Genomic DNA, 14,834 nt, shown 5'->3' on the forward strand with positions numbered 1-14,834 from the left:
GACTGGATGTGCACAATGGGAAATTCCCTTTTGAGAAGTGATGAGAACAGAAGCCTGAATATCTGTGAGAGTAAATAAAGAGAGCAGATAAAAGCTGCTTATTTTTAACCATGGACAATAAAAAGGAACGAAAAGTTACAATACTAGCTGGATGGGGCAGCTAGGTCAAGAGAACTGCTTCTAAGAGAGCAGAAAACTCCAGGTGTTTGAAGACAAAAGAGTAGAGGTTATGAGGAGGGTGGAGATAAATTGAGAATTAGGGTCTTGACATTATGGCATGAAAAAGACCCCGAGCTTTAGATGGATTTGTTTTGTGAGACGCTGACAAAGATAAGAAATGAGAAAGTGATGTCACTGAATCTCTGCAGCTCAACGTGTCAACAGATGGTGACTTGATTTTACTAGAGATACACAGTATCCGAGGAGCATAATTTCTTCTTTTATATAATAGCTTGCTGGCAAAAACAAAGGCATGTTCTTAAGTCCTGGAATAAGTAAACATGTTCTCTTTTAGTTTTCATTGAATTTTCCGCTCTGATTTTGTACCAACATTTCTTCTCTTAAGCAGTCTTACACTTTCTCTTCATTTAAAGACATGTATTTGCCTTCCCAGCCCCATCAGTCCTCTCCATACTCCTTATATACTCCTGGATTTACCTCTCCCTAAGGAAGCGTGGTGACAAAAGGGTGAGGGTGGTGTAGTGGGTTGTGCTTTGGGCTACTAAATACAAAGTCAACAGTTCAAACCCACTGGCTACTCTGAGGGAAAAATATGATCATTTCTGCTTCTATAAAGATGCACAGCCTCAGAAACCCAAAGGGTCAGTTCTACTCTGCCCTATGGAGATATTAAGAGTTGGCAGCAGTTTGATGGCAGCAAGGGGCTAGTATATTATTTAACTTCCTTCTCATCAAGGAAATAAAGCTACATGTCTCTTTGATTATGTAATTACCACACTTTCCAAAAACAGCAAATTCACTGCTATTGAGTCAATTCTGACCCAGTTTGTTAGTCTGGGTAGACTGGAGAAACAAATTCATAGACACTCATGTGGGTATAAAAAAGAGCTTTTTATATAAGAGCAGTTGTGTATTGAGAAAATATCCCAGCCAGTCCAGATCAAGTTAATAAATCCGACATTAGCCCAAATGTCCTATACCAATCTATAAAGTCCTCTTCGGACCCATGAAACACATGCAATGTCCTTGAATGCAGGAAGATCACAGGCCAGTGGGTGGGAATTCTTATGGATCCAGTGGCGGTGCGAGCATCTCAGCGCTGGCAAGGCTCTCGACATGGCTTCTGTAGTTCCAGATGTCTGGCTTCATCACCTCTCTCCATGTGTCTTCTCCACAGGGATGTCTTACAGGGAGTGAGCATGTGTTCCTCCTCTAGCAAGCTATTTATCACCTTAGAACCTCCAGGTCATCAAGCTGTGACCTAATTGCAGGCTAACCTCCACCTCTTCACTCTGAATCCATCCTCAAATTGACACCAGATTATATAACTACCACACTCAATGATCCCCATATAGGTTTTCCTATGTTGTAAATCTTTATGGGAGCAGAAAACCTGATTATTTTCCCCTAGAGGGTTTACAGACCAATGCTTACTTGATTATGACATCAGAGCCTTTTCCATTGTTGCTGTTGTTGTTAGGTGCTATTGAGTCAGCTATGACCCATAGTGACCCTATGCGCAACAGAACAAAACATTGCATGGCCTTTTGCCATCCTCGCAATTGTTCCTCTACCTGATCCCATTGATGCACCCACTGTGTCAAGCCATCCCCTTCAGGAGCTTCCCTTCCTTTGCTGCCCCTCCACCTTACCAAGCATGATGTCCTTCTCCAAGGACTGGTCTCTCCTGACATTATGTCCAAAATATGTAAGACATGTCTTGTCATCTTTGCCTCTAAGGAGCACTCTGGCCTTACTTCTTCCAATACAGATTTGTTTGCCCTTTTAGCTATCCATGGTATTTTCAATATTTTTTTCCAGCACCACAATTCAAAAACATTTATTATTCTTTAATCTTCCTTATTCAATCCAACTTTCACATACATCTGAGGCAACAGAGATTACTATAACTTGGGTCTGGTGCACCTTAGTTCTCAAAGTAACAGCAGTACCCTTCATTACTCTAACGAGGTCTTGTGCAGAAAATTTACCGGATGCAATAGGTCGTTTAATGTTGTGACCATTGTTTCCATGAGCACTGACTGTGGATCCAAGAAAGACAAAATCATTGACAACTTCAACTCTTCTTCAGCTATTATGATGCTACCTATTGGTCTAGTTTTGAGGGTTTTGGTCTTCTTTCCAATGTGTCATAATCCATACTGAAACTATCATCATTGATCTTCATCAGCAAGTCCTCTTCACTTTCAGAAAGCAAGTGTCATTCTGCATATGGTAGATTGTTAATGTGTTCCTCCAACCCTGATGCCACATTCTTCTTTATATAACTCAGCTTCTCTGATGCTTTTCTCAGTACACAGATTGAACACGTGTGGTGAAAGGATACAACTTTGATGCACAAAGCTCCTGATTTTAAGCCATGCATTATGCCTTTGTTCTGTTTGTGCAACTGCCTTGATCCATGTACAAGATCCTCATGAGCACAATGAAGTGTCCTGGGATTCCCATTCTTCCCAAGGTTATCTACAGTAAGGTACACTCATTTCTGTGGTCAAAAAACAAAAATTGTCTTCTCATGATGCAGTGGGGATCCTGGCGGGAAGGAGTATAGATTACAGGCAGAAATGGGAAAGACTAAGCTTCAGATATAGCAGAGAAGGAGAAGATGGGGGCCTGTGTCTGATACCATCGATTTGGTTCTGACCCACCACAAACCCATAAACTGTCCCGTAAGCTTTCCAAGGATGTAATTATTATGGAAGAAAACTGCCACATCTTTCTCTCATGGAGCTTTGGTGGTTTGAACCACCAACTTTTTGGTTCCTAGCCAATTGCTTAACCACTGCACCACCAGGGACCCTTATCAAACATAAATAGGCCACAGTGATGACTGGATGTGCACAATGGGAAATTCCCTTTTGAGAAGTGATGAGAACAGAAGCCTGAATATCTGTGAGAGTAAATAAAGAGAGCAGATAAAAGCTGCTTATTTTTAACCATGGACAATAAAAAGGAACGAAAAGTTACAATACTAGCTGGATGGGGCAGCTAGGTCAAGAGAACTGCTTCTAAGAGAGCAGAAAACTCCAGGTGTTTGAAGACAAAAGAGTAGAGGTTATGAGGAGGGTGGAGATAAATTGAGAATTAGGGTCTTGACATTATGGCATGAAAAAGACCCCGAGCTTTAGATGGATTTGTTTTGTGAGACGCTGACAAAGATAAGAAATGAGAAAGTGATGTCACTGAATCTCTGCAGCTCAACGTGTCAACAGATGGTGACTTGATTTTACTAGAGATACACAGTATCCGAGGAGCATAATTTCTTCTTTTATATAATAGCTTGCTGGCAAAAACAAAGGCATGTTCTTAAGTCCTGGAATAAGTAAACATGTTCTCTTTTAGTTTTCATTGAATTTTCCGCTCTGATTTTGTACCAACATTTCTTCTCTTAAGCAGTCTTACACTTTCTCTTCATTTAAAGACATGTATTTGCCTTCCCAGCCCCATCAGTCCTCTCCATACTCCTTATATACTCCTGGATTTACCTCTCCCTAAGGAAGCGTGGTGACAAAAGGGTGAGGGTGGTGTAGTGGGTTGTGCTTTGGGCTACTAAATACAAAGTCAACAGTTCAAACCCACTGGCTACTCTGAGGGAAAAATATGATCATTTCTGCTTCTATAAAGATGCACAGCCTCAGAAACCCAAAGGGTCAGTTCTACTCTGCCCTATGGAGATATTAAGAGTTGGCAGCAGTTTGATGGCAGCAAGGGGCTAGTATATTATTTAACTTCCTTCTCGTCAAGGAAATAAAGCTACATGTCTCTTTAGATAAAGATCACCAGAAATTAATGTACTTTGATCTTGCTTACTGTCATCTTTTCCACATTTTCGATTTTTTTTTCACATAATGTAAAGAGACCTTGGCGGCACAGTGGTTACCTACTTGGTTGCTAACAAAAAAGTTGGTGGTTCCAGCCAATAATGGCACTTTCCTGTCCTATTGTTGTATCCTGTATTTCAGAGTAGGAGCCATTTAAAGCAGAGTCCTAAGGAAGGGGCACATGCTCCTTTTTTATTATTATTATTTTTGTGTGTAAAGGACAGGATACAGGAAGTAGATATTAGAATTTATACCTTTTTATCTGAAAGTTTGAAATAACATAATTGTTCTACTACTTAGCATATGAATTGACCCAAGGATCCTCATCTGATTTATATGTCACACTGTCATATGACGTTCATGCTATATAAATGTTCCATGCATTGCAGTAAATTGCGTTATGTGCACCTAGTAAAGGGAAACTATATTCTTCATTAAAAGGTACAAGTGGTTTTATTTACTATTTTAATGTTCTTTTTTATGGCATGTATTATTCTTGTAGGTATGGGTCTACCTTTATAAATAGATGTTATTGAAAGTTGTCCTATCACTAACCCCCATTGTTTGTGTAAACAGAATTCGGTTACTTAAGAATTTGATCTGTACAAGTCAATGGTTCATTGCTGGCCTATGCTTGTACAATTTCATTTTCTCAAAAATATTTTAAATTCTACACCAATGACTGAATTAATGACTATCAATAGAATTACCATATGCCCCAGAGGGATGAAACATAAGCAATAACGATGTTTCTAAGGTGCACTAGATATATTTATATATAAACCACAGATGTATGAATGGATTTTGAGCTTGGACTTAAATCTAGCCCCAGTCTAAGAACAATTAGTTCTTATGATATGACCCTGTTTGATATTCGTCCTTATGAAGAGATCATTGAACAAAGTTTGGCGGCACAGTGGTTACCTACTTGGTTGCTAACAAAAAAGGTGGTTCCAGTTGGCTAGAGCAAAGTTTGGTGAAGAAACTAGATAGTGTAAGTATTGTTTCCGTTCAATTAAGTCCCAGAAAAAAAGGACATCATGCTTAATAAGTTAGAATGGCAATGACAAAGAAGAAGACTATTCTTTTGCAAGATGGATCGACACAGAGGTTAAACAATGCTGAGGATGATGTAGGACCCACCAGTGGTTCGTTCTGCGGTATGTACGGTCAGAATGAGTCAAAGCAACTCAGCCACCCCTACAGACAACTAGGAAATAATCTCTGCTTTGAGCATTTTGCCCATTTAAGATTTCTCTGTTCAAGGCAACCCCACCTCATAAGATTAGATTAGAATTTAAGGGCAGTGAATCTATGCTAACAGGAGAATAACTCAGAAAATTAGCATGAGAATGGTTGCACAACTAGAAAAATATAATAAATATCACTGAGTTGTATATGTAAAAACTGTTAAAGTGGTGAGTTTTCAGTTGTGTATAATCTGAACAACAAAAAAGAAATATATGTTTAAATGTTCTGGAAGGCAAACCAAAGAATAAAAGTTGTATACATAATGCAAACACAACAAAACAACTGGAGGTTGACAGAGCTGTCACTACTACTTTATTAGTAGGCACAATACCAACTAATATTCATGGGGAAAGACAAATACTTTGGGGAAAGAATTTAACCAGCAAATTGGAAATGATTAAGATTATTCCAAACATATGTGTATACATAGTGTTAAAGGTTATTTTAATCCCAAATGTATCTACTATGCCTTTAACCTATCCCCCACACTAAACCTTTTGTTGTTCAGTTAATTCTGGCCCAAAGCAAATCTTCAGGTCAGAGGAGAATTCTTCCACAGGCTTTCCAAGACTGTAGTTTTGACAGACGCTGCCTTCTTTCTCTCGCAGAGCAGCTAGGGCGTTAGCTTTAAGTGAGCCCTCAGCCTAGTTTGGTGAGTAGTGACTGGGGTCCTGAAAGATCGTGCGCAGCCATTTAAGGTGCAACTATTTGTCTCTTCTCGTGCAGTGGACAGAAGAAGGACAAGCATCGAAAGACACATGGAAACAATCAGTCCAATGAACTAATGGAACAAGTACACATCACTCTCCACAACTGTGAGACCAGAAGAACTAGTGAGCACCTATCCCTACCAACTGCTCTGAAAATGACCATATTAGAAGGCCGTGGATAGAGTGGGAGAAAAAGGAGAATATGCCTCAAACAATAAAAGGTACCAGGCTTATGGATCAGGAAGAGTCAAGGGCAATACTCAAAACTATGGCCCTTCCCCTTCAGGTCCGGAACTGAGCTTGCTCATGTTGGATTAAACAATCCCCAGAATTCACAAGAGCACCAAGGACAAAGTTCTGTGAGTTAGGCAGGAAGGAGGAGGAACGGAAACAACCCAGGAGACAAGTGGGAAACGTGATGGTACATTGAGGGGGGCGCAATGGATGAGTTGAAAAGGAATGTGTCTGAATTATTGAATGTAAAACCATGGTCTGCTCTGTAAAACCTGCACTGATTTACAAAGAAAAGTTTAAGAAATAAAATAGACTGTGATATAATATATATATATATATATATATACACACATACACACACAATAATAGAAACCTTGGTTAGACAACAATATTAAAATGTGAGTTTGGTATTTTGGTACAGAGGTTTATATACCTCTTAAGGCAGTGTGTCTGTCTCTTTAAACTGTTCCTGAATGTACCCTCAGTTTTCAATTTACATCATGTCAAAATGACATGTATGCAAATTATCTTCCTTTCAAATGTTCTTTCCATTTGGGAAACAGAATGAAGTTTAAAGGGGTAAAATTGGGGATATAAGATGAATAAGGTAAGATATCCCAATGGCATTCTCCTGGGACAGCCCTTGTTACCCTTGAACAATATGTGTATTATCGTGATGAAAAATTCATCAGTGTAACTTTCTTGATCTTTTTCTCACCAATGCAGTTTTGCATTTTCTTGAAGTTCTAACAAGTTTTCATGTGTTTTTGTCTTTAGATTGTTAGCGAATTGCTTATTTATGTGCTCAGAGCAGATAGGTTAGCCTTCTCTACTCTCCATTAAGGAGCCCTGGTGGTGTAGTGGTTACACATTGGGCTGCTAACTGCTAGGCCAACAGTTTGAAACCAGAAGCTATTCCTAAGGAGAAAGATAATGCTTTCTACTCCCGTCAGGATAGAAAAACCCCTCAGGGATAACAAGGAGAGTGGAGATGCCAAGAGGATTAGGGGTGGGTGGGGGGAGAAAGGGGCAATCAATCACAAGGATCAATCTAAAACCCCCTCCCAGGGGGACAAATAATGGAAAAGTGGGTGAGGGGCAACGGAAGACGATGTAAGATATGGAAAAAGTAATCTATAACTTATCAAGTGTTCGTGAGGGAGGGTGGGTTGGGAAGAGAAGGGGAATAAATTGGGGGCTGATATCAGGGGCTCAAATGGGAAGAGAATGCTTTGAAAATGATGGTGGTATATGTGCAAATGTGCTTGACACATTGGAGGAATGTATGGATTGTGATAAGAGATGTAAGAGCCCCCAATACAAGTATTTTATAAAAAAAGCAGTCTCAGAAACTCACAGGGCCAGTTTTACCCTGTCCTACAGGGTCACTATGAGTTGGCTTCCATGGGAGGCCAGTGAGTTTGATTTTATTTTTGTGCTTTCCATCACCTTCTGAGTTTCCTGTCACCGAGAAGCCAAATGGAGAGCGTAACTTTTTCACACACACACAAGGGAACGATCCAAACTATAAAATTCTACTACCTCTAAAGAGGATTCAAATACACATTTAGTAAAAATAAAATTTTACTTTTATAACATCACCTAATTTCATTAGAAGTTTTATATAAGCATTTTGCATGAATGACATTTGTTTATTGAAAAAGGGTCTCCGTGAACGTATTATTGATCATTTACCCTTAATATAGGAGAAAGATGACTAGATGGATAAAACTGATCATTTAAAATGTAGCATTCTCATAAAATAAGATAAAGAGGAATGAAAGCAGATAGGAGAAAATAGAAGACTGGTTCTTATGTATTCAACATGATCATGGTTTTCCAATGAGCAGCATTCTCCTCATTGGGGAGGAATTCTTACAGTCACTGTGATTCAAGGTTCACACAAACAGTGGATAAAATCAGGCTCTGAGAGGTTTCCCCAGCTTTCCTCCTTACTTTGAAATCAGCTGTGATAAGTAATATGCAGTATTTATTAGCACAGAGCCATTGATAACACAGAGTTATCGATGAAAAGGAAAGATCCATCATGTAATTCCCATAGCACACAAGAATATGGTACTTTATTGACTCAATAGTTAACTGAATCAATCACTTATGTGAACTGTTAAAAATGATTTGTATGAGAATGATGATTCTTATTTGCTTACTTAAATTTTTTTGAAAGTAGAAGAGGAAAATGTTTTTACATATTTTTAATGCTCGGAGTGTGATTCCATGAGAACTCAGTCATAGAGCATAATCATGGAACAGGAATTTTAAAAAGGTCTAACCAGGTAATCTTCCCTTTCTGCAAATGAAGCTGGGTAACCAACTCTTGTACTTTCCCCCTTCCTTCTATGCTTGCCCAATTTTTCATTGCAACAATTATGTACAAGGCTCGATAAGACACCAAGTCCCATAGTAATCTTGCACAAGTAACTTTATCTGACTACTTTCATGTGTTTTTGGTAGAGCTCTCTTATTTGTCTTAAAAATAGGCACTTAAATTTGATTAATGCAATTCTGACCCAGGGATATCTGACTTTCTCTGGTGGTGCCTGTTGATGTTTCAGGAATTAAGGAAATATGGAAACTTTCTCTCCAAAAGTTTTGATAGGATATTTATACTCATTTACAAAGCAGAAAATAGAGCACATTAATTGATTTCTTAATCAGTAATTCCATTCCATGTGTTTCTTAAGGCATTTATTTCATAGAACAATCTCAGAAAAATATCAGACACAATGTGCTTTAGGGAGGAGACTTAAGGAGTATTGTTTCAGTCAGTTCTGAACACTTCACATCTCTTTACTGAGTCATAGTGGAACTCTGGTGCATCCTCGAACCCATCAGTTCTCAACCTGTGGGTCACGATCCCTTTGGGGGTTGAATGACCCTGTCACAGTGGTCGCCCGATTCATAACAGTAGCAAATTACAGTTATGAAGTGGCAACGAAAATAATTTTATGATTGGGGGATCATCACAACATGAGGAAATGTATTAAAGGGTCTCGGCATGAGGAAGCTTGAGCACCACTGATCTAACCTAAAACTGTAATGCTTAAGCTTTTCCCACTGGTTTGATGCACTTTGGTTTCTACCAGCTTTCCCTCTTACCTAGAGCCTTTGTTCTATGAAATGTCTTGAGAAAAACATGGAATAACTGATTAAGACATGAATTAATGTGCTCTATTCTCTGTTTTGTACTTTGAAAAGAATTACAAGACTGTTTTCTCTTCCAGGAGAAAGGCAGGGCTTTGGCTCATAGGTTCTCGCCTCCCTCACGCCCAGAAGGAATAATAGCTTTATGGTTTAGAGCTAGAAAAAATAATGTTGCTAAATATTTGTGAAATAGGAAGAAGGTTTGTTTGACAAGGTGTCGTATAGATTTTTCTGAGGGCATACAAACTGGACACTGAGGCAGACAGGAGAGGCAAACAGGAGTGGCCTGACCCCAGAGTTGTCTTGCCCCAGCCTGGTGGTTGAAAGCGGGCTTTCTATGAATTGTGAGGACCTGCTTCTTTGTGATTGATAGAGAGCCATGCCCTTGTGTCACTGTTTCTGATGATTAATGTCAAGGTCTTGGAACCTAGAACAAGAGTCTTATGGCTACATCTTTCTTGACAACAGTTAGCGCTGTTTCCCTTTAGAAAGATCTTGCCATCCTTAGCAATGCGCAACAGCTACTTTTAGGGACTCAGCATTCTCCTCTGTTCTCCAGACCCCGGTAAGCCTTGATTGTCCCAGTGTTCCATGAATAAGATGGAAAAGGTCACAAAATAGTAACTTTTCCATTAACTTTGGCCCTAGTGTTTGGAGCTGGATATTGTTTGTGTTGTGAATGAATTTTATCTTCCCAAAATATTTATTGAAGTGCAGGCCCCTCCCCATTGATGTGACCCAGTTTGGAAATGGAGGTTTTAAAAGAATGTATCAGTGTGATCAGTTAAAGTGGTGGGGGGGTGATCCTAAACCTAATTACATTTGAATTAGAAAAAGAGTAGAGTAGAAGCAGATTTTCAGTGGGGAAGATACCATATAAATGTGGACATGCATGGCAGATGCACCTAAGAATACTAAGGATTGCTGGAAGATACTAAAAGCTGACATATAACAATGACTTCTCCCTGCAGTCTACCCTGAAGTCATCATTCTAGCCCCCTGTGCTGTGAGAAGGTAAGTTTCTGTCCTTTAAAAACCACTCACATGGGTTACTTTTTGGTATGACAGCACGTGGAAAATAAGTATATTTTTAGAAATGTGAACAGATGTGTCACTTTGCACCTTAATTTGTACATGTTCCAGACATGTCAGGTGGACAGTTTTCCTTGTCATTTAAAATAAATCCTTGTCCATGTCCTGAACCCCAGGACAATCTGACCCCCATTCATTCTTGGCCATTTCTGAATACATTTGTTACAGAGTGGTGTTTGCTATTCTTTCATTAAGTTTGATTGTTATTGGCAGCCCTGGAATGTTAAAATAGAAGTAAAACTTTGATTTGTCTTTCCTTTTTTGTATGTTCAGTTCTATTTTATGTTGTTAACTAACATTTAGGGTCAGAGATTTAAAAGACAAACCTGTGCATGCTAGGTAGCAAAACCGTCAACACACCATTACCATCAGATTCCATTCAGAATAACTTTCTATTTGACAAAGTGTTTGAAAAAGAAACACTTAGCAAATGTTTTAAGAACAAAATACATTTCTAGTTCATCATTGTGTGTGCAGAGCATCACACTATGGAGATGGAAGCACCTATCCACTCCCTGTAGCACACAGCAGTTCCGCTGTCATTTTAAGACCCCAGTCTACAAAGCATACACTTTGATCTTTTACAGCAGATTCTTTCTGACGAGTTGGCAAAGTGAAAATTAAAATGCCTAGTTTAGAAATCACAACAGCAATTTTTGAAAAGAAAATCAAGTATTTTCCCCAAATAAAAAGGACATAATCACTAATAATAAATTAACCTAATATCATTCCAACCAAGCCAAACCCATTGCCATCGAGTTTGTTCCCTTCACTGTGATCCCATGGAGTTTCCAACATTCCAAATCATTACAGGAGCAGCGTCTCAGATGGCTCTCACAGAGCAGCTGGTGGTCGGTTTGAACCATTGACCGTGTGGCTAGCAGGCCAACACTTACCCACCAGTGCCACCAGGGCTTCTTCAAATACCAGTATTAACTTCTATTTTCTTTAGAAATCATATGCCATATCTACCATTTAGAGTAATGTACATTTTGTTGGCTATCTGTAACATGCCATCAGATATGATATTGAGCATCATGCACCAATGTAGGACATTTTGGAGCAATCGTAAATGACTAGTAATAAGACGCTTCCATGAAGAGCTAAGTTATTCAAACTGATTGTGCAGCTAAAACATGATCATATCTTTTACTTTGTAACAAGTTAAAAATGTGATGGAAGATAACAAACACAGCTGAATAATTGACCTTGATCAGTTTCAACGAAGAATTGACTGCCACCAAATATAGCTAAGACATGGGACAGGATTTTGAATTTGAATTTAAGGAAAGAATCCTATGAGGAAGGGGGAAAGTAATGGCATAATTATAAATATATAGTGTAATAATTAAAATGTGAAGCGTATGAAGTGAATTCACATGATCACCTACATTAATGACATTTGCCTATTCATATTTTCATTGTTTATATAAGAAACAGTATAAGTAGTGATATGAATATTTTTTAAAACTATAAGCCAACAATGTCATGTATATTAACTATCAATACTTTTTCATGACACAGTTTGGCCTAATACACATTATTCTTATGTAAAATTCCTCATATATCACAAATGATCATGAATACATTAATTTATAATTTATGATACAAACTGAAATGCATAGGATAAGAAATGTAAGACATGAACATGTTCACTATAGGGAAATAAGATCTTTGTTCACACATCTCCTAAACGGATCAAACCATTGTGAATCATAATCATATTCATCACTTTTCCTTGACATTGATTATATATAACTTATCATATTTTATATTTTCATTATGAGTTTTACTATGTGTCCTGTCAATTATCAACAGTGAAACGTCTATGATTTTATTTACATTGAATATTAAACTAGATACAGGTAACAGTACACTTAATGAGTAACTTAAGCAGTTGAGAGAAACTTACTTTATTCTATTTAGAGTTACAGTTTATAAACTGTTTTCCAAAAACATTGATTCTAAATATGGTAAGGTGTTTTATAATTTTAAGCTGGATGTCATGGCCAAGTAAATTTGAGAAATGCTGAACTATCTAATCTCTAGGAATTTAGCATTATAATATTTTTAAAGATCCAAATAAAGATGAAAAATCAGCAGAAAAAATACACTAATGGGAATAATAGCATGTTAGATATAGTGAAAGAAAAGATCAGTGTTATGTATAACATCAGTAGAAGCTATTTAAAATGAAGCACAAAGAATTTTAAAGACAAATAAAGAATAACAATGACACAAAATATTGTTAGCATTTTTGTAATTAGAGTTCCAGATGTATATAGAAGAGGAGCAATACAAAAATAAAAAGTATTAAGTAACAATTGTTCAATAATTATTTAAATTTGTTGAAAACCACAAACAGATCCAAAATGACCAAAGAATCCTCAACAAAATAAACTAAAATAAGTTATATAAAGTTACCTCAAATACAATTGTTAAAAATCAGTGATTCAAAAGAAAAATGTTTAGAGTAACCAAAGGGGGTGGAGATTATTTTCAAAGGGAAAAAACACACAAAGTATAGTGGACTTCTTGTTAGAAACTGTACACTATAAGCAAGTGGGGAGTTACCTTTTTGTTATGATAGAGAAATAAGGATCAGATTTGCCTTACTGCCATAAACAAACAGAGCCTAACATATAAAATAGTGTGTAGTGAGGTTGAATTACCCAGGATACTCATTTTCATAATCCTATAACTCCCATCAACTGATTGCATATAACTATATAACTTTAACTCCACAACTGGTGCAGTGTGTGGAATTCTAATCTGAAAATTGACCAGTTTGTATCACTGAAGGAGGAGCAAAACCCTACACTCCTTACGAAAGAAGAGTCATGAGCAGAACATTCCAATATCCCTTGGAATAGAAACTGTGCTTTTAGCAGAGGCCATGAGTCAAAAGAACAAACTTCCTAGCCTGTGGGATGAGCACAGCTGAATAACTTCAGGCAGGAGGTTGGCTTGTAGATCAGGGTATCCCAGGGGGCATTTATCAGCATTAAAGGAACTTTATAACACTTGCCAAGGGACTGCATGACTGAGAGTAGTGTGCCTCCTGGCATGGCTCAGATAAAGCACTAGGGACAAAAGAACTGTATCCTTAATCTTTCTTATCCTGACTTTCAAGCTCTTCGCTTTCCTAATAAGTCTGATATTTGAGTATTGTCAGAGTTCTGTTGGCCACTGCAATGGATCATCAAACTTTTCAGAAAAGTAGAAGGTTGTTGGAAGGATGGGTAGTGTCACAATGGGGTAAAGAAGGGTGGAGAGTGTAGATATGTCTGACTTCTGCCGCAAAGAAATGAGTTTGTGCCACAAAGGGCTAGTGTAAAATTGTATTCTCTTTCTCACTTGTATAGCCAGAGAGATCAGATGTGGCCTCTACACCACTTCCTTGTGATGGTGCTTAGACATTAGACAACAGGCATCCTAGCTCAGTGTCTCCTGAGAGCATGGAAACAAATAAATCCTTCAATTTCACCAGCTGACTACCTGAGAAAACTTTACAGTACAAAGAGAGAGAGCTCAATTAGAACTCTCTGCCTTCTTGAGTTTTGGAGACAGAATTCAAAGTTCAGAAACAAGAATTGTATCAGATGTCTTGATATTTGAAAAAATATATTTTATAATTAACATATTACCGAATTGATCATATAACATTATGGAAATCATTTAACAGAGAAATGATTATTTATAAATTATTATTTAAAATAATACAATCGTGATCACTCTCATAATAATATTAAGGAAATACTGTGTCTTAGTTAGCTTTGGATTTAGCGTTGAGTTCCTCAATATTGCTCTGTTATTCCTTGTACTTCCACATCTATTTAATGTAACTATGTCAAATTTCCCCAAGCAATGCTCCATGTGTGCTGTTGAGTAGATTTCCTAGCCTGCTTCCTGCTTATTTGAAGTTGGGTGCCTAGAGACATTTGGGGAATTGAAGAATCTTAGTACCTTTTAATTCAAGCTGGTGGTATTATCACTAATTCTCAAAAAATCTAGGCTTCTGAAACCTCAAATTTGGATTCATGCCATGCCCCAAAGCTACATCTGTGATTTTAAGACATGCCTCTTTTTACATTCAGTATGCCAGACTGCAGTGGGATAAAGCCACTTGAAACATTTTTATATGTTTGTGGCTGAGGGGTGGGGTTGGGGGTTGGGGTGAGGGGAGTGCACTGACCTTAACTCTTTTAAAGGTCTTCGCAACTCGTCTTAGTCATTCAGTTAATTTGACTTGTGCTTCATTTTACTCTGAGAAGTATTTCAAAATGTAGGAAGTAAAAATGAAAAATAGTGCTATTTTCTTTTTTTAAAATCATTTTATTAGGGGCTCATACAACTCTTATCA

Source organism: Echinops telfairi, unplaced genomic scaffold (assembly GCF_000313985.2).
Source record: "Echinops telfairi isolate 266 unplaced genomic scaffold, ASM31398v2 ScPeMD7_7469;HRSCAF=8507_1, whole genome shotgun sequence".
Classification (NCBI taxonomy): Eukaryota; Metazoa; Chordata; class Mammalia; order Afrosoricida; family Tenrecidae; genus Echinops; species Echinops telfairi.